This window comes from Pinus tabuliformis, chromosome 8 (genome assembly GCF_031772625.1).
Source record: "Pinus tabuliformis cultivar Carrire ecotype Pingquan chromosome 8, CPIR1, whole genome shotgun sequence".
NCBI lineage: Eukaryota > Viridiplantae > Streptophyta > Pinopsida > Pinales > Pinaceae > Pinus > Pinus tabuliformis.
The window spans coordinates 1,277,139,672-1,277,159,536 of NC_142294.1; the positions used below are offsets into that span (position 1 = coordinate 1,277,139,672).

A 19,865-nucleotide genomic window follows, 5' to 3' on the forward strand; every position below is an offset into this window, starting at 1 on the left:
GATATTGTTAGTAAACCGATAAGGAATTGAAAGGGATTGGCACAATAGACTATGTGATGGAATTTTACCTCTGCAGTGAATTCCATTGAGTGTCTCAAAGGGAAAACTTGAATTGTGGATGAAAAAAATCATTGTACTCACTCTCACTCATTTAATAATAAATTGGCCATGCAGCATGATAATTCCAACACCCACCTTAATAATTTTGGAGGAATTGAACTATCAAAAAAATGTAGTGTCGAGACTATATTTTAGAAAGAGTTTTAATCATTAATATATTTCAGTAGGTCTTAAAAATTCCATTGAAAATTCCTTAGATGTAGCATGTCAAAAATACAATTGCCCACTATTGTGCCATTTCATCTCATGATGATACAATGTAAAATGTTAGACGATGACAATTACATCGAATTGAAATACTTGTAACATCAATGAAAGACATAACTTTAATGATTATGAGTCGTTTATTGCATTGCACTGAATGCAACGCAGGTTCATGAAAAGCAACTCCCTGTTGAATACTAACTAATTCAACTCCAATCAAATCAATAAATACCTACAAACTGAACTAATATTTTTGAATTTTTTGAGAGGCGTTACAGGTAGATACATTATGGATTCCATGGAGGAGGGGGAGGGTCCACCATAGGGTACATTGGTGGAACTGAAGAGAATATTGTATTCTTATCAATCTGTAATCATACTCCATTGTCACCGTTCGATAAAGCTATCAATGCTGCTACTAAGCCAACATTGTCGGTGATTGTGGGCTCTGTTTGGTTGTAATTGTTACCAGAATCACAGAAACCATCGAATTTATCAAGCCTACTAATCATAGCTCCCGTCAGTACATGTGGATTAGGGTTTGGACAGTCTTGCCATTTGTAACCGTCTGTGCATTTGTACTTTACTCCATTTTGAGGGATAGAAGTTGCACAGTGATGCACATGCTTTGGGTAATGGTTTCCATCACCCAGAATGTAGCTCATGCTAAGAGGGTTTTTACCTAAAATATAGTTTATCTGCATAAAAATACCAATCCTCAAAAAATTAAGGGTGCAAGACTGTAGTGAAATAAATAACCCACACTAGGCCATTGAATGGTTAGCAGATGTGAATAAATATTAATATATTTGGGTTTAAGTTTTTGACATGTGAATGGTTTTGATTTGATTCTTCTAGATTCATATTTGGGTAGAAGTTTTGAGTTAGCAAGTGAGAAGTAAGTGTGGCTCACATCATCTAGACAAAAATAACCTTTGTACTCACACTTGCTAGCTTGAAACTACAACACTTTCTAGTTAGAAACTGCAACCCAGATAATAATTTGTGATGGATTCAAAAGAATCCAATCAAATAAAATAAAAATATTAATATACCTGAGTTATTGCAAAGTCGCAAAGGACTTGGCTAGGGAAGTAATTTCGACCACAATACCAACCAAGAATATATGTAGCAGTGAGATAATCGCTATAAAGTGCTGCTAGAAAAGTTGTATTGACAACATACTAGAGGGGTTCAGGATTCCCATGGTTCAATTGAATCAGTCCACCTACAACGAAACACACCCAATATATCAAATTTTGAACGTATTGAGAGGAATGAATCTTTCTGAATCATAAGAATGGCTCACCTCTATTTGTTTTGAACGATTTGAAAAGGGAAGATATGAGAAGAATACGAGGGCTGTCTAGTTTTGATAGCTTTGCAACAAGTCCTCATATGGATAACCTAGACCGAGGAACATCCTTAGCCTGGTTAACAAAACTTGTAAGCAATATATTAGAATTCACCAAAGTATTTCCTTGCCACTCAGATCAAACAAGTAATATTGCTTTGGTTCAAAATGGATAGAGTTAAGCTATTGAAAATATCAGCCCAGTGTAATGATACTTTCAATTCTTTATAATGTTGTCACGATATTCTCCTTCATGTGCTAGTAAGGATTCTTTGTGGTTTTGGTAAGAGAAGTGAGAACCTTATGGAAATGGCATTTTCCAAGACTAGAATTTGATGAAACAAAATTTAATGGTTAGTATTCATGAGCTATCTCATGTGGGTATTTTCTTAAAATTATAATCAAATCCATGATTAAGTAGATCCATGAAAAGAACTCTTAATTATTATAGATTTGTTTTATTTATACATTTTATAATATTTATATTTTTTTTTAATTTTTATTTTATTTCTCTGGAACAATTATGTATTTTCTATTTTATAGAAATCAAAGTATACAAATTAATGTTCAATTATGGCATATATATCAAGAGTTATGATATTCTACTAATCCAGAACATAAATAGACAAAACATAAAAACATGCAAGGACATTTTTTGTAATCATTAATTAACTATAAGATGGAGTGATGCTTCCTTTGATCTTTTGCCATCATCAATGTTGAATTATCTATGGATATTTGATACCTCAAATATATTTTCTATGGAAAAATTGTGAATTTGTTATTTCATAGAAATCAAAGTATACAAATTAATGTTCAATTATGACATATATATCAAGAGCTATAATATTCTACTAATCCAGAACATAAATAGACAAAACATAAAAACATGCAAGGACATTTTTTGTAATCATTAATTAACTATAAGCCAGAGTGATGCTTCCTTTGATCTTTTGTCATCATCAATGTTGAATTCTCCATGGATATTGATACCTCAAACTCTTCAAAAAATTCCTATAATTGATGAATTCTTTATTGTTAAGGATTTTATGGCTAAACTATATAATGTGCAAATCTCTAAAAACTAATCAATAACCATTAGAGAATTGCCAAAAGTTTGTAAGCATTTCACTTGCATGTACATTGTAAAGTCAAGGATCAACCAATACCCAATTAATTCTACTTTATTATTAGTTTCACACCTTAACCCCAAGTTAAGAAAAAAATGTCATTATTGTTTAGGTAAAATTTAGCTCTGGACAAAACCCAATTCTTCATATGTTACAACGAAGATGTAAATATTACCATGAAAAATAAATTAATAAATAAAATTGTTTAATTATAAATTTTCCCAAAACAAACATGTTTAATAATAAAAAAATTAATGTGAAAGAAAATAATTATTCTAACAACAATATATTTCATATATGTATTTTATTTTGAAAAATTCAATGTATTAACTGAAAAGTAACCAATCCAACCCAAGAAAAAATACCTAAAATAGCCAACTCAACAACTCAAGTAAAGCAGACAGATTCTATCAAGGTAGTAATGCCTACAAATTCTAGATATAAGGTTGAAATGAGAATCTTAAGGATATGTAATTTGTGCTTACCTAGGCTCCTGGTAGCTTATTATCCCAGCTGAAGACACCATAAGAAGACGACGATGCACCGACATTTTTGGCATCCCCAAAGTAGTCACCAACTGAAGGTAAGAAGATTTCCCAGTGGCATAGTACATACATGAACCACCCCACACATACTCATCATAGTAGCCAATGGAATTATAATATTGTTTGATCACAAAATTACTTTGGTTATATCTACCTTCTTATCCCTTGAGAACTTGAATAGAATAGTGGCACCTTTGACGAGCTTCTTTGAGTAATTGGCATCATCCTTGAATACAATCGATGCGACAACGAGTGCAGCGACCATCTCTGTAGTCAAATGTGAACTGACTGAGCATTCAGTTATAGGATGGAGGTACATCATGTCTTTGGGCCTCGTCCAATAGTACTGATCATCTGGAGTTGTGGAAGTTTTCGATCCAGTGCCGACCTATTCAAAACAAAAAAAATATGAAAATTGAAAGGCCATTGAAAATGGGCATCTTCCAGACATAATGCAAAATCTTTGACTATCAAGAAACACATTAAACAATTGATTTCTTTCCTCATTATCAAATTCCAAAATATTTTTAAAATTTACATCTATATAATTTTATATAATTTCATAAATTGAGAATGAAAGAGGAAAAAGTGATTAAAGAAATTTCACAACAAAAATCATTTCTTGGGCTTGGCTTCACCTGACAATAGATGATATCTATTTTGGTGGTAGAGGAATTGAATGTCTTAAGTATATAGTCTGTTCCCCATCTGATGATCTCCTTGACATGGTTAAGGTCTCCGATAGCTTCATACTTCTGACTATATTCAATCAGGCTCCAACTAAGCATAGTCATGGTAAAAGCTTCAGGGAAATAAAATTTGATGTGGTCTCCCGCATCGTAATATCCTCCCACCAGATTCACAGGAGGCATCAAACTATTCGAACCGTCCTGCATTCCAGAGACTCCTCTCCATGAAACATTATTTTCCTTGGTCAGATGCCCCGCTGCGAACACGTGGTCAGATTTAGTGTTTGTACGCATCTTAACACAAACTAACAGGCAAGAATTTTATGGAGAGAAATAGATGGTTTTATAAGCAATTTAATTAATTGTATTGAAAGTATCAGAATTTTGAGTTAATTTATGTCAAATATTTTGTCCTGGAATCTAATGATTAGAATTGACCTCTCTAAATTCAAATATTAAACGATATCCATATCATAGTTCTAATGTTAAATAAATGTTAACGAAGTCTTTTGATAATTCGAGAGAGGATTGAAGTAAATTCATCTTGTGGTGGTGTATATATATATTTTAAAGATTAATAATATTGAACATAGATTTAGGAAATATTTCAAAAACAAAAGTGAAGTCAAATAATTCAATTTTCTCCCTGCATCAAATTCTAAACTATTTCTAAATTTTGGAAGACAATTAAGATATGTTAATCTAACTCCAGATTGAGGACTGATACGCCCTTTTGCGAAGATTATGAAATTGAAGCTAGCTGCGGTTCAAACATTGGAATCTATAAAACTGCATATCAGACGCTAGGCTAATCAAAATGCTCAGATTTTGACTTTGCAAGATTCAGGGAGATCTGAAACCCAGAGGTAGATGGGTATGCGCATTTAGACTGAGAGATTTACAATTTTAAAGTGCACATAGGACTCTATTTATATGGATTATATAAATTGAGCTTTGTAATTTCGAATGACCGTAGCTCCTAGCCAAAACTGAACTACACACCGCCCGCTTTCAAAACAACTCTACCAAAGTTCATGAATTTAGTAGCTGCATTACTATATAGAAAAGGTGAAAATCACTCCAATCCGAACGCATGGCCCAATCGACAACCATTCAACTCCAAGCCCATGAAAGCAGGTGATGATTCCGGAACCAATTAGAAGATTCAATCATAACGGTCCCGATTTAGTCACAATCGTGTGAAGTGCCCAAGTCGAATCAGTGTAGTTGTTTCAACTATGGAATTGAGAACGATTTATGCCTCATATCCCTTCAAAACGAGTTTAATCAAAATGAAAAATGGGGAATGAGAATATTTTCTAAGATCTGGTCCACCCAAACTTCTTTCCTGCCCCCAACCTGGTGGGTGGTGCTTCAGATGGTAGCAGATCTATTCAATTAAGGCGCATTCCCGCCAAGTCGGTATGGATCCCCTGGGACTGCTTCCCCTCCCCGGTTCAGCGGCTGGTTTTCAGTAGGTTTTACGCTAGCCCAGGCCTAATCACTTGGACCATCTAAGGCTTGCTGATCGCTAGGTGCTTCACACGCTAATACCCTCATGGGGTGAACCAATTACACAACCATTGATTGGGAAGGAAGGGCGAGAGAGACTTATTGCACGATCCACCCAACGGCTAATAAATGCTGCATAAGAAAGAGAGTGGGAGTCAGCTAGAAGCCCCTCAAGTGCACACCCATTTAAGTAAGGATTCCATTCTAGAATGTTGTATCGTTAATCTAAGGCATATAGGGGTGTATAAAGTGAAGGGTAAGGTTGTTTGATCGGTCCTGATAAGAGAAGATAATAGACAATCCCAAGTAAGTGATTAATGAAACAATATAGTTCCAACATGTTTATTTCTGTCTTCAGGTAGGTGAGTTTGGAAAGCAAGGTTTGGTAGTGAATAGCATGCCTACCTACCCTGGGTTCTTGGTTCTAGTTTTTTGTCTTGCCCTTATCTCTTTCCTGAACTGGAGGTAGGTAGCTTAAGAGTTAAGGTGTATTATAATAGGTTTAGATAAAATTTTTTGGGCAATTTTTTCTGGTTAATTAATCTAAGTTAATTTCAAGTTGTTTAATTTGTAGAATTTAAATGTTTCAAATTTTTTCATAATGCTAGATTTATTTATGCATTCAAAAATGTATTTTAAACTAAATCCATTTATACATTCAAAAATGTATTTTAAAAAACAAAAAATTCACAATTTTGCTTCAAATTATATAACTATTGAAAAAAATCATTTCTTCCATAAATTAAATTAAACTGCATTTTATATAAATTAAATTTTACATTCATATGGTTCAAATGATTATATGATTATATAAATTGAGTTTTACTTTTCATATTCCTTACCTTCAAAAACCATTTTCAAATTTTTGCAAACAAAAAATCTCAAAAATAAAAAAAAGTAACTAATACAAAGATTGTATACTTACATTTTTGCTCGTTAAAGAACATGAGAGCCTTGTGAAGTGCAACGACGTAATTGTCGGGCGGGAAGTGCACAGGGTGATTCATTGGCACAAGTTTGTAGATAAGAACGACGGGACCTACAAACAAAGCACAACCATACAGATACTGACAATCCACTTGACCGCTTTGGGGCTAAACATGATACAACCCAGATCGACATACTTTGTTTTTTCCTTCTGCTCTCTATGTCCCAATAGCCAACTCTGTTGCATCTCTTCCAATGTCACCTCGTATAGGGTTGCTTTTTCGATGTCCAATTCCCTGCTTCGCTCATCGAAATTTGTCGCAGAGTCTCTAGTGATTTCGAATGTCCCTCCCCATTGATCTCGAGAAAACATAATTATCCCCCACTCCCTCCCTTCCTTCTAAGTTTTGGTACACCAAACAAATAGGCATAAAACACTGTAGTCTATTTGTTATATATTTTGGAGAGATTTTTTTATTATACTCCACAACAGATAATGCAGAGACAACGCCCACAAAACTGCTTCAACCCTGCAACACCAATGCCCAACTTTGCTCCGGTTTCTATTTGTAGACATCCTGAGGCAAAGTGGCCGACTTCACATTTGTACACTTCACTAAGAGTTGACGTCTAGAGAACCTTCTGCAAGATAGAACTGTTCAGAACTCTCATTGCGTGAAAACCCTAGCTCAAAGCTAGGAGGGAGCTCTTCGCTCGACGAAGAAAACAATGAAACCCTTAGGTGCTGGACATTGATGGAATTTTCTGTTAATTTCAAACACACATAAAAAAAAAATATCACAGAGAACAACGCTCTGGTTTTTGCCACAGGATCTTTATTATGAAAAACAGAAAAATAAAACTGTTACAGAATTTGTCTTCCTCAACTTAGAGGGATTTACAACAGGAACTTCAGTTCCAGAAAATGATTCCACTATCTCAGAAAATTTAAATCTTCAGCACTGCTGTGCGTTGCAGAGAAGAAAGAGTTCTTCTTGCTAATATTCTCTCGCTCTAGCTCTCCACGTCTCTGCTCTTTTTATTTGTTTTATTTTTGAACAACACAAAATATGTTCACAATACGTGTTTCTTTTCCCTACTTCCGTGAAAATAAAAAATAGTAAAATTTATGATTTCACCTACATTTACCAACCGTAGTAAATATCATTTATTACAATTGTTAAAATATCTTGCTCGAAATTTAATGCATGGCTTATCACACCATCGCATCGCAAAAGGAGAAAAGATTTTCCACCGCCTCTATCACCTTTAAATCATGCGATTTGCGATCATGCGATCTGCGATCGCATCGCAAATATCGCATCGCAGAAAATAGAGGCATGCAACGAAGGGTGATGAGGGGAAGTGCGATATGCGATCACATCGCATCGCACGGAAAGTCCATCGCTGTTCAGCTCGCGGCAGTTTAAAATTATCGTTCCAACACTCCCCCTTAATTTTAACTGCTGGGTTTTTTTGCATACCCAGGCATTTCCTGAAATGATCAAAGCTTTTCTTTGCTAATGGTTTTGTCAAGATATCAGCTAGCTGATCCTCTGTTCTGCAGTGCTGCAAAACAATCTCACCATTATTAACCAATTCACGTATGAAGTGAAATTTGGTATCTATGTGCTTTGTCCTTTTATGAAAAACATAATTTTTAGACAATGCTATTGCTGAGCTATTGTCGCAGTAAATGGTTGTGCCCTTTTCCTGTTCATGACACAAATCTCTGAGAACTTTTCTCAGCCACACTGCTTGGCATGCTGCTGCTGCCACATATTCTGCCTCCGCTGTTGATAGAGCTACGACTTGTTGCTTCTTGGAAGCCCATGAGATGGCTCCCGATCCCATATGAAACACATATCCTGATGTGCTTTTCCTATCATCAACACTTCCAGCCCAATCACTGTCAGTGTAACCTGTCAACATGAAACTTTCAGAAGAGGAGTATAAAATACCAAACCCCTTCGTTCCATTCACATACCTTAGAATCCTCTTGGCTGCCTGCCAATGAGTCTCTTTCGGTCTTTCCATAAATCTGGAGATTAAACCCACAACGTGCATAATGTCTGGCCTAGTTGCAGTCAAGTACATAAGGCTCCCAACTATGCTCTTGTACAATTTTGGATCAAAATCCTTGCTGCTGTCTTCTTTTGTCAATTTCAACCCCATTACTGTTGGAGTCACAGCTGCTTTGCTGTTCTGCATGTTAAATCTCTTCAACACTGCTTCTACATATTTATCTTGAGAAATGAAAACGCCATTTTCACTTTGGTCTACTTCAATTCCAAGAAAATATCTTAAGAAGCCCAAGTCAGTCATTTCAAATTCACTTTTCATGACTGTTTTAAAATCAGCAATGAGAGAAGCATCATTGCTTGTAAAAATCAAATCATCTACATATAGAACAACGATAAGTATCTTACCGTCATTCTGCTTTATGTAGAGTGTGGGTTCACCATCACACTTATCAAACCCATTTTCAATCAGGTAAGCATCTATTCTGCTGTACCATGCTCTTGGAGCTTGCTTCAGCCCATAAAGAGCCTTCTTCAGTTTACAAACTTTATGCTCTTGGCCTTCAACTTCATAGCCCGGAGGTTGATCAACGTAAACCTCTTCTTTTAACACTCCATTCAGGAATGCAGATTTAACATCCATCTGATAAATCTTCCATTTGTGTTGCGCTGCAATAGACAACACTGTTCTGACTGTTTCCATCCTTGCTACTGGTGCAAAGGTTTCATCATAGTCTTTGCCTTGTTGCTGCTTGTAGCCTTTCACAACAAGTCTTGCTTTGTGCCTGTCAATCTTGCCTTCAGCATTGCTTTTGGTCTTATAGACCCACTTAACTCCAATGGCATCTTTGCCTTCAGGGAGGTCCACTAACTCCCATGTTTTACTCTTCTCAATTGCACCAATTTCTTCATTCATTGCTTCAATCCATTTATCTTCATTTACAGCATCTTCAAAATGGACTGGGTCATCAACATGACAATACAAAGCGAATAATGAATTCATACCGGTATTGTTACTTACCTCTCCTTGTTCATAAATCTCATTCAAATTTCTGAATCTTGGTCTTCTTGGTGTGCTTGGAGTTCCATCCGAACTTGAGGGTATTTCTGATCCCTGTGGTGTGCTTGGAGAAGCACTTCCTTGACTTCTTAAGGCTGTTCGGATTCCAGATTGTGGTGTGGATTGTTGTACTTGCTGTGGTGTAGGAGGAGCCACCAAGGAAGGATTATTTGCTGCTGTCCCTTCCTCTTCTTCTTCGTGAGACACAACTGTCTTCACATTCACTGTCTTCTCTAAGCTTCCATCCCAAGCTTCATCTTCAATGAACTGCACATCTCTACTTACTATTAATTTCTTGGTGGATGGATTATAGAGTTTGTATGCTTTTGACTCATCACAATAACCAATAAAGACACACTTCTCCCCCTTACTATCAAGCTTCTTCCTTAGCTGATCCGGTACATGTGCATATGCCACACTACCGAATACTCTCATGTGAGTGACAGTTTGCTTTTGACCACTCCATGCTTCTTCTGGTATTCTGTTCATGACAACTTTAGTTGGGCATCTATTCAAGATGTAAACTGCGCAGGTAACAGCTTCTGCCCAATACTCATGCGGCAAGTGTTTTGCCTTCAGCATACTTCTGACCATGTCAAGAATGGTCCTATTCTTCCTTTCAGCAACTCCATTTTGCTGAGGTGTATACCTTGTGGTGAATTGTTTTTGTATGCCATTCTCTCTACAAAAACGCAGAAAGTCTTGGGAGATGTACTCTCCTCCTCTATCTGTTCTGAGCACTTTGATATAATGCCCACACTGCTTCTCAACAAGAGTTTTGAAGTGCCGGAATTTCTCAAACACTTCACTCTTTTGTTTCAGCATATACACCCATGTCTTTCTGGTGTAATCATCAATGAAAGTTAAAACATATTTATTTCCGGAAAATGATGGTGTTTGCATCGGGCCACACACATCAGAATGAACAATTTCCAATGGTGCTTTTGCCCTTGTACTCTTTCCTGCTGGAAAGATTTCTCTGTGTTGCTTGCCCAAGATGCAGCCTTCACAAAGGCTGTCTGGTTTCTCGATCAATGGTAATCCCTTTACCATTCCCTTTCTGTGCAACAGATTCAGGCCTCCGAAATTGAGATGTCCAAATCTCAAATGCCACAACCAATTCACATCTTTCACTTGTTCCTGAAATACTTCTTGTGTTACAGCCGCAATAGTTCTGCCTTCCTTCAAATCTGCCCTGAGTTTGAGAGGAAACATTCTATTGCTGGTCATCTGCACCTGTGCAATGATCTTCTTGCTTGGAGGTATGTCTCTGATTGTACACAAATCATCTTTGAAGAACACGTTGTAACCTTTGTTTATGAGCTGTCCAATGCTCAAAAGATTACATTTCAGGCCAGGTACATAGTATACCTTTGGCACAATCATCTGTTCTCCATTTTTTGCTCGGATACTAACTCTGCCCTTACCCTTGACAGATATCGTATCATCAGTCCCTGTTGTTACCTCAGATTTCACAATTTCATCCAGATTGGCAAACATTTCAATGTTTTCAGTCATGTGATCACTGCAACCTGAGTCTAAGAACCAAAAATCTTCTTGTTTGTCTTGTGCTATGTTACATGTTAACAGCACATTCTTTAGGTTCTTATCTTCTTCATTTGCAAAATTAGCATTCTGCCTATTATTCATGTCACTTTGCTTTTTCCTACATTCATTGGCATAGTGCCCATATTTCTTACAATAATGACATTGGACTTGGGATTTGTCATACCTTTGTCCATGAGCTTGCTGTTTGTTTGAACCTTCATCTTGGTTCTGATTGCAGCTCCTTCCGCTTGTGCTTGCAGGATAATTTCTGCCTCTGTTTTGGCTTCTTCCACGACCTCTGTTATTTGCTCTGCCTCGACCTCTTCTTTGGCCAAAAGACATCTGAGTCTTGAATGCTTGCTCAAAAGAGGAGTCTGTTCCTCTACTCAGTATGTGTTCATGAGACAAAAGAGAAGCACTCAGTTCATCTACAGTGAACTGTGAGAGATCTTTTGTTTCTTCTATTGCTACCACAATAGATTCAAACCTTGAGGGTAAGCATCTCAAGATTTTCTCTACAATCCTTCTATCTTCAAGAATCTCACCATGAGACCTTATCTGGGTTATTAAGCCAATAACCTGAGTGAAGAATGAATCTATTGTTTCAGATTCCTTCATGCTAAGATTTTCAAAGTCTTTTCTCAACATCTGCAACTTTGCAGTCTTCACCTTCTCCATGCCTTGATAGGCAGTTTTGAGAATATCCCATGCCTCTTTGGATTTTGTTGCTACTGCAATCCGCGGAAAAACACTTTCATGCACTGATTGGAAGAGGAAAAAGAGGGCTTTGGCATCCTTCTTCTTGTCACTCTTCAACTGGTCTCTTTCTGCTGCTGTCAAAGCAGCCAACGCTGTTGCATCTGCCGGTTCAGCATAGCCAGTTTCAACCAGCTCCCATATTCCTTGAGAAGCAAACAATGCTTTCATTGTTATGGACCAATAACTGTAGTTTTTCCCATTAAACTGTGGCAGTTGGGGATTTGTTAAACCAGTTCCAGCATCTGCCATCTTAACTTGTGAAAAATAAAGAAGAGATACTGACTGTAAAAAATAAAAACAGGCAAAAAACTTTTCTGCTGAAAAATTTGTTCAACAAGCTTCTTACAGCTCCTACAGTGAAAAAACAATCTCTGTGTTTGAATCACCGAGTGCCTAGACTAGCTCTGATACCATGATGGAATTTTCTGTTAATTTCAAACACACATAAAAAAAAAAATATCACAGAGAACAACGCTCTGGTTTTTGCCACAGGATCTTTATTATGAAAAATAGAAAAATAAAACTGTTACAGAATTTGTCTTCCTCAACTCAGAGGGATTTACAACAGGAACTTCAGTTCCAGAAAATGATTCCACTATCTCAGAAAATTTAAATCTTCAGCACTGCTGTGCATTGCAGAGAAGAAAGAGTTCTTCTTGCTAATATTCTCTCGCTCTAGCTCTCCACGTCTCTGCTCTTTTTATTTGTTTTATTTTTGAACAACACAAAATATCTTCACAATACGTGTTGCTTTTCCCTACTTCCGTGAAAATAAAAAATAGTAAAATTTATGATTTCACCTACATTTACCAACCCTAGTAAATATCATTTATTACACGCGTTAAAATATCTTGCTGGAAATTTAATGCATGGCTTATCACACCATCGCATCGCAAAAGGAGAAAAGATTTTCCACCGCCTCTATCACCTTTAAATCATGCGATTTGCGATCATGAGATCATGCGATCTGCGATCGCATCGCAAATATCGCATCGCAGAAAATAGAGGCATGCAACGAAGGGTGATGAGGGGAAGTGCGATATGCGATCACATCGCATCGCACGGAAAGTCCATCGCTGTTCAGCTCGCGGCAGTATAAAATTATCGTTCCAACAGACATAACGAAACAAACCCTCAGGAAACCTGGAGGAGTTACCCTAAATGAATCGACTTGAAAGAAAACCATAGATTTCGAGGGAAGACAAATATATGGACCAGATCGAATGTCACATAAATTCACTTCCTCGAAATGCTAAAATATTTGTACTCACAAAATCTCCAGTGTGTTTCGCACAAGAACATTGAAAATAATGAGTAAAGAACATTTAGGTGTATAGCCATTGATGTTATTTAACCTCGGAGAATTTCATCAATATGGTACCATTTGTTAATATTTTACGAATACATTACACCCAAATGTATACATTTTGTAAAACTCTCACCGCCGGACTTAATATCATCAACTAGAGTAATGCTGAGGAAGGATTACCTCCCTTACCACACATTATGTAGGTCTAAACGCAAACAAATGTTTTTATTTAGCAAGGAATGAATCATCATGCGTGCATAGTCCAAAAAGTACTCCTGCCAGAAAAAACAATGTAACATATATGTGGATTTTGAACAACAAGGTGTCATAAAGTAGAAAATATACGTTGATGGTAAACCCTAATAGTTCCTTGTGGATAAGGTTATTTGTTAAATTATATATATATATATATATGAAAAGGTTCAACTTCATGAATGATTTATTTTATTATGTTTATATTATTTTGTTATGTTTCCATTATTTTTTTAATGTATTGAAAATTATTTAATTTTATATTAAAGTCTTGTTTGGAGTTATTAATTTTTCACATAAAATATTTGTATTATATGTTTTTTAATTAGATGATTTTTTTTAATGGTTTAATGTAAATAAATATTTATATAATATTTTTTAGTTTCAAGTTTTTAATAATTATTAAATTTATTTTAAATTTCAGTTAAAGAAATATGTAAAAAAATATATTTATTAATATGAAAATTTATATAATAATATCTGATAAATCTAAATTTAAAATAAATTTAAATTAATTTGATTTGATAAAAAAATTATCTCATGCTTATATTTTATTATTATTATTTTTTTTAATATTATTTTATTGAGTTTTATTAATTTTTTAATTTTTTAATATTATATTATGAAAACATTTCACTTCATATATTGTAAAATGTATCACAACTTTAATTTCCATATATATTGTAAAATGTATCATAACTTTAATTTCCATAAGTGGGTATTGGAATGGATTGTTGTATCGCTTATTTTTCGAGGGCCTTAGAAGCACTGCTCATGCATGTAGAAAACCGTGGCTATGCTCTATAGCACTAGAGTTGCTCGTCATTAATGTGACTCATTTTATAACAATTACAAGCTTTGGGATTTGTTGATTGTTTTACAAGCTAGAAAAATGTCCCTTGGTTTTTAATATTAATCCCTTGGGTTTATTAATATTAGGGTTTATGTTCGTATGGTTTATTATTAATACTAGGGTTCAATGTCATTCCCTTTTGTTTATAATTCCTTGGGTTTATTATTGCTTGGGCTTATAATATTAATCCTTATATTTATAATATTAATGTCAGGGTTTAATGTTTATTTTAGGGTTTATAATATTTATCTTAGGGTTTATATCTCTTAGGTTATAATATTAATCCCTTGGGTTTGTGACAAATATTTTCTCAATATGGAAATCAATCATGGTCAACCATGGTCAATCATGGTCAACCATTATCAACATTGGTCAAACATGGTCAACCATGGTCAATTATGGTATGCTATGGTACAATGCCATAATGTGACAAAGATTGTCTCAATATGAAAATCAACCATGGTCAATAACCACAGTTACTTTGTGACACTGATTGTCTCATGGTCCAACATCACATTGTGACAACCATGGTCCAACGTCACATTGTGATAAAGATTATCTCAATATGAAAATGAGCCATGATCAACCATGGTCAATCATGGTCAACTAGGGTCCAACATTGCATTGTGACAGATTCTCTCAATATGAAAATCAATCATGGTCAACCATAGTCAACCATGATCCAATGTCGCATTATGACAAATATTGTCTCAATATTAAACTCAACCTTGGTCAACCATGTTTGTTTTACGATTTATAATATTTATCTTAGGGTTCATATACCTTGGGTTTACAATATTAATCCCTTGGGTTTATATTATTCCTTTGGATTTTTAATATTAATCCCTTGGGTTTATAATATCAATCCCTTGGGTTTATTAGTGCCCTAGGTTTATAATATCAATCCCTTGGGTTTATTAATGTAAGGGTTCATATTCCTAGTGTGACAGCCCCACCCGAGGATCCTATTAGGAAACCAGCTCACAAAAAGATAAAAAGATAGATCAACGCCTTTAGAATTCAGCCTCTTCGAGGGGGCAACCTCCTTTACATTACACAAATGAACAATTCTTCGATGATACAAATGACTAAACCACCCTTCTGTATATAGGAGTTTAAGGGGTCATAATATAATCAAGCCGACATAACAGTAATAACATAAGGACACAAAAATAAAAATAGTGGGTTTCTATGGGGTATACTAATGACAATATGGGGACAATAATAACAATAATGGATACAATGACAATCGTAATGGGGGAATCACTAGTATTATAGGGGCCTAACATACCCCTCTCCTTCCAAAAAGCATTGTCCTCAACGCTTGAGTAGTTCTGGATGCTTCTGTATAAAATTCTCATCCTCCCATGTGGAACCTTTAGCAGATTAGTTCTTCCACTTGATGAGATACTCCGAAATTGATCGATTTCGTAGTTGTCGAGTTCTTGTTTCTGTGACTGCTTCCGGTTCCAATATGATTTTTCCTTCCTCGTCAAGTTCTGGCAATATTGTTTGAACTGGGAGCTTGTCACCTATAACCTTCCTTAAACATGAAACATGGAAAACTGGGTGCACTCGGGAAGCTGCAGGAAGCTCCAATTTGTATTCCATAGTACCAATCTTTTGTAACACCTTGTACGGACCATAATACTTTGGTGATAATTTATTATCCTTCTTAGCTTGCTTGAGGGACATTTGTTTATATGGTTGTAGCCGTAGGAATACCCAGTCACCTACATCAAAACTTCTTTCACTGTGATGTTGATCTTCTTGTTGTTTCATTCTATTCTGCGCCAAAGTGAGGTTATCCTTTAAGAGTTTGAGAACTTGTTGTTGACGCTCGATGTGATGTTCCACTGCTTGAACCTTAGAATTTTCTCTTAAATATGATGTGATGGATGGTGGATGATATCCATAAAGTGCCATAAATGGGGTCATTTTTGCTGCAATATGGAAGGAAGTGTTATACCACCATTCAGCCAGAGCAACCATTTGACCCATTGTGTCTATTTATCAGATACAAAGCAATGAAGATATCCTTCCAAACATTTGTTTACTATCTCAGTTTGCCCATCAAATTGAGGATGATAAGATGAGCTATGAGCTAACTGAGTACCAAGATAAGAAAATAATTCTGTCCAAAAATTTCCAGTGAAAATGGGATCTTTGTTGCTTACAATAATCTTTGGGTTTCCATGTAGCTTTTGAATTGTTTCCATAAACGTAGTAGAAATTGTACTGGCTTTAAATGGATGTGATAATGCACAAAAGTGTGCATACTTGGTAAGTCTGTCAACTACCACCATGATGACACTCTTTCCCTCGGACTTGGGTAAACTTGTGATAAAATCCATTGAAACCTCCTCCCAACGTTGGCTTCGAATGGATAAAGGTTTTAATAAACCTGGGGTCTTAATTGTTTCAACTTTATTTTGTTGGCAAACCAAACATTCCGCCACAAACTTTTGAATATCCGATTTAAGGCCATCCCAAAAAAATTCCTTCTTAACCATATGGTAAGTTTTTAAAAATCCTGAGTGCCCTCCTAAGGGAGAAGTGTGCAATTCCATAAGAATCTTTTGTTTGAGTTGGGAATTCTTACATAGGTATAAGCGATATTTGTACCATAACGAATCATTTTTCCAGCTAAATGTATCAGATATACTAGGATCTTGTTGTATCTTTCGAATGAGTGCCCACACTTCTTCGTCATTCTTCCATTCATCCCTTGCGTCATTTATCCAATCTGGTTGGATAATAGAAATGGCACACACTAATGCTTCCACATCCTCATCTTTTCTTGAGAGTGCATCAGCCACAACATTTTGCTTCCCTTTTTTGTAGACGATTTCAAAGTCATAACCAAACATCTTTGTGACCCATTTTTGTTGCTCTTCAAAGGATAATCTTTTTTCTAAAAAGTATTTAAGACTATCATGATCCATTTTTACCTTGAAGTGTCTTCCCATTAGGTCGGGTCGCCATTTCTTAAGTGCATGTAGTATTGCCAACATTTCCTTCTCATAAATAGCTTTGAGTAAATACTTTCCCTTGATTGGACGACTTTCGAAAGAAATGGGTCTTTCATCTTGCATTAAAACCGCACCAGTTCCATTTCCTGAAGCATCACATTCCTCAATAAAGGTTTTTGTGAAGTCCGGCATAGGTAAGACCGGTGCTTGGAAAATTGCCTCTTTAAGATGTTCGAAGGCCTTTGCTGCTTCTGGAGTCCATGAAAATACATCTTTCTTCAATAATGTTGTTAGAGGTGCTGCTATTCTCCCATAATTCTTAACAAACTTGCGATAATACCTTGTCATCCCAAGAAATCCTCGCAGATGCTTTATGGATGTGGGGATTTTCCATTCCTTAATGGCTTTAATTTTGCTAGGGTATACTTTAACACCTTCATGAGATACAATATGACCCATATATTCCACCTCTTGTACTCCAAAGAAACATTTGGAGCTTTTTGCATATAATTGTTTCTCCTCCAATAGTTTGAGCACCTTGTAAACATGTTCAACATGATCCTTCCAAGACTTACTATAGATTAGTATATCATCAAAAAATACTAACACAAATTTTCTAAGGAAGGGTTTGAAAATGGAATTCATCAAACCTTGAAATGTAGAAGGTGCATTGGTAAGGCCAAAAGGCATGACCAAAAATTCATAATGACCCTCATGAGTTCTCAATGCTGTTTTTGGAATGTCTTCAGTCTTCATTCTGATTTGATGATATCCTGAACGAAGATCCAACTTGGTGAAGTAAATTGATCCATGCAATTCATCCAATAATTCATCAATGACAGGAATGGGAAATTTATCTTTGATAGTGAGCTTGTTGAGCTCCCTATAATCTGGACACATGTACCATGATCCATCCTTCTTGTGCACCAATACTACTGGAGCAGAGAAAGAACTTTGACTAGGTTGAATTATACCAGCCTCTAGTATTTCTGCAACCATACATTCAATTTCACTCTTTTGGGCATAGGGATATCTGTACGGCCTGATGTTTGGAGGAACACTTCCTGGAATCAAATGAATACCATGATCATGATCACGAATCGGTGGGAGACCTTTGGGAGTCTCAAATACCTTGGAATGATTGTCCAAGACTTTTTGGAGATCTGGAGAAATAGATGAATTCAATGTGGGAACCTCTAGCTAACATAATTGTGCAATTACACCTCGTTGATCCTTCTTTAGAAGCTTTGTCATCCCGTTAGAGCTGATTATCTTTCCCGGTTTCCCTGTAATACCCATTAATTCAAATTCCTTTCCTTCCACACAAACTTTCATGAAAATTTCTTGAAAATTAAAAGCTATTGTACTCAAGGATTGTAGCCATTGGACTCATAGTAGAACATCAGCACCACCCATTGGAATGGAAAGCATTAGGCTATTTAATACATATTCTCCCATGGATAGCTTGATATTATGGCACTTTCCAGAGCAATTTATGGTTCCTACACTTGCAACCAACACTTGACACTCTTGTGCTGGATATAGGAAGCAATTCAGTTCCTTTGCTATCTTACAATGCATAAAATTATGGGTACTTCCTGAATGAATCAACACTATTACATTTTTCTTTTTGATATGTCCTTCTATCGTGATAGTTTGAGGAGTGGTAATTCCATCAATGCATTACAAGATATGGTTGGATTCATTTCTTCTTTATCTAGGGTTTTTTCCTACAGTATATCCTCTTCTTTTGACATTTCTTGTCCCTTTTCTTCCTCCTCTTCATAATCTATGTAGAATAATTTCTTCTCAGCACACTTATGACCTTTAGTGTACTTGGTATCACAACTATAACAAAGCCCTTTTTCTCTTTTTTCTTCCAATTGTTGTGGTGTCAACCTTGTAGGTTGTGGAAGGCTAGGGGCAACAACACTTCCATATTTATAGTTGTGAGTGGTAGGCTTCCTTGTTGCCATAATTTTGCTTTCCATTTTTCTTGCTAACCTGAATTCCTTCTCCAATGAATCAGGTTCCCAAAGGCGAACCTCATGTTGGATATTATCCTTTAAAGTCCCTATGAACACATCAATCCTATGCTCCTTTGGAATATCTTTTACCCTTATGTCCAATTTTTGGAAGTCCTTAATGTGCTCCATCATTGGATCCTCATAATGTGCTAACATTTCTTCCGTAAAAATTTCCCAAGTGACAATTTGTCTATGAGAGCAAAGCCATCAATACCATACAAATTGATTTGGTTCCAAATATAAAGCTGCAATACGTACCTTTTGTGTGTTTTGCACATTATGGATATTGAAAAATTGCTCCATCTGTAGTATCCATGTTCCAGGATCCTTGCCATCAAACTTCCTCATTTCAATTTTTGGAACATTGTGGGTCTTCAATCCAACATTAGAGTCTATGAAATCATGATTAATATTTCTTTTGTTCTCATCATGAGTTTCCTTTACTACCCTTTCACCATTAGTGACCATTTCTTGTAGCAACTTATTCAAATTTATCTTCAATTCTTCCATCCTATCGTCCATGCCATTCATCTTACCATCCATGCCATTCATCTTAGCTTCCATGCCATCCATCTTAGCTTCC

General features: G+C 35.9%; 1 pseudogene; it reads right to left on the reverse strand.

Annotated features, from left to right (window-relative positions):
* Window positions 1-611: 611 nt before the first annotated feature.
* On the reverse strand, window positions 612-6,854 carry LOC149240060 (endoglucanase 9-like; annotated as a pseudogene).
* Between the last annotated feature and the right edge of the window lie 13,011 nt (window positions 6,855-19,865).